Raw genomic sequence first — 1277 nt, 5'->3', positions numbered from 1 at the left:
CCTCCCTGGAGACAAAGTTAGCAGTGTCTAATTTATCCTTCCAAAGATATTTAATGTATATACAAGAATGTGTGCACACACCATTTGGGCTTCTCCCACCCCATTTTAAACAATGGTAACATAGCTCACACACTATTTTGCACATAGCTTTTTACACTTTAACAGTATATCAATGCATAACCTTTTTTTTTATCCTTTTTTGTACCAAATGGTATTCCATTGTATAGATGTATCATCTGTTTTTAACCAGTTCCTTATTAGTAGGCAATAGATTTCTTCCAATTATTTGCTGTTTTAAAAAATGTTGGAATGAATAACCTTGAGATGCATAATTTCATAAATATGTACAGATAATTATACCTGTAGAATAAATTCTTAGATGTCAAAAGCCATGCTCTTTCCACTATGCCATGCTACCTCAGGATTCTAAGAAACAACTCACAGCCAGACTCATAATGATTTATATTTATTTTATTTAAAAACTTTACCTAAATAAAAAATAATAAATTGTTTTTCAGAATATGCTTAAGGACCAAAATAGTCTGAGAGATGGTTTTAAGCCAAAGTACAATGACTTCAAAATCAGTGGCATAAACGTCATGCTGGCTCTCACTTCCCCTCAGAAGGTATCCGTCCCCGAGGACTCTGTGTCCCCTTGCTTCGTGCTCACCATCTGAGGGCAATCCTCGACATTCACTGAGGGCAGTGTCACGGACATCTTGGCAGGTGACGTCTGAGAAGTGAAGAATGGTACTGCTTTACCACCTGCACAAAGAAGAAACTCATTCAGCTAAACAAGCAAATCCTGAGTATTTATCAGCACCGCACTCTCCCAAGTGAGCCACAGGCCGGCCCCTAAATCCTGAGTATTTATGTGCTTTACACTCTTCTAAATAAGGTGGGGGAATCGATACAAGGATTGTATATGAGGAAATATCTGGATTTACCATAGATATAAAAATAATAAACATTAAAAATAAATTACCAACAATCCTAAAGACAACTCTGAGCCAAGAGTCATAGTAATTATTCTAAGACCCCGTTATGTTTTTCAAGTAGTTTCCACAATAATAAAGTGGAATTTTCCATTACATTTTTATAGGGGCCACAGTAAAAGTAGACAGTTCTGGAGATTTCAATGATGACTCAATACTAGCTGTTGCAAGATGATCAGAATACTTGTAAGAGGCAAATTCCTTTCATATTTGGAAGTCTAATAAAGAATATTATAAATATTATAGTATTTAAGGAGAAATCCAATCTTAAGTCAATTTAAT

At 35.2% G+C, this 1277-nt stretch overlaps 1 long non-coding RNA gene across 1 annotated transcript in view; it reads right to left on the bottom strand.

The window, feature by feature from the left end:
• Nucleotides 1-450: 450 nt before the first annotated feature.
• LOC103593205 overlaps nt 451-1277 on the bottom strand; it is a 5958-nt gene continuing 5131 nt past the window's right edge. Inside the window, exon 2 of the long non-coding RNA XR_550722.1 lies at nt 451-765. This is a non-coding gene — a long non-coding RNA (uncharacterized LOC103593205). The remainder of the gene's footprint in view (nt 766-1277) is intronic.

Source organism: Galeopterus variegatus, unplaced genomic scaffold, assembly GCF_000696425.1.
Source record: "Galeopterus variegatus unplaced genomic scaffold, G_variegatus-3.0.2 Scaffold1300, whole genome shotgun sequence".
NCBI classification, from domain to species: Eukaryota; Metazoa; Chordata; class Mammalia; order Dermoptera; family Cynocephalidae; genus Galeopterus; species Galeopterus variegatus.
The sequence above is the reverse complement of the archived record's forward strand: the minus strand, read 5'-3'. Positions and strand labels throughout refer to the sequence as shown.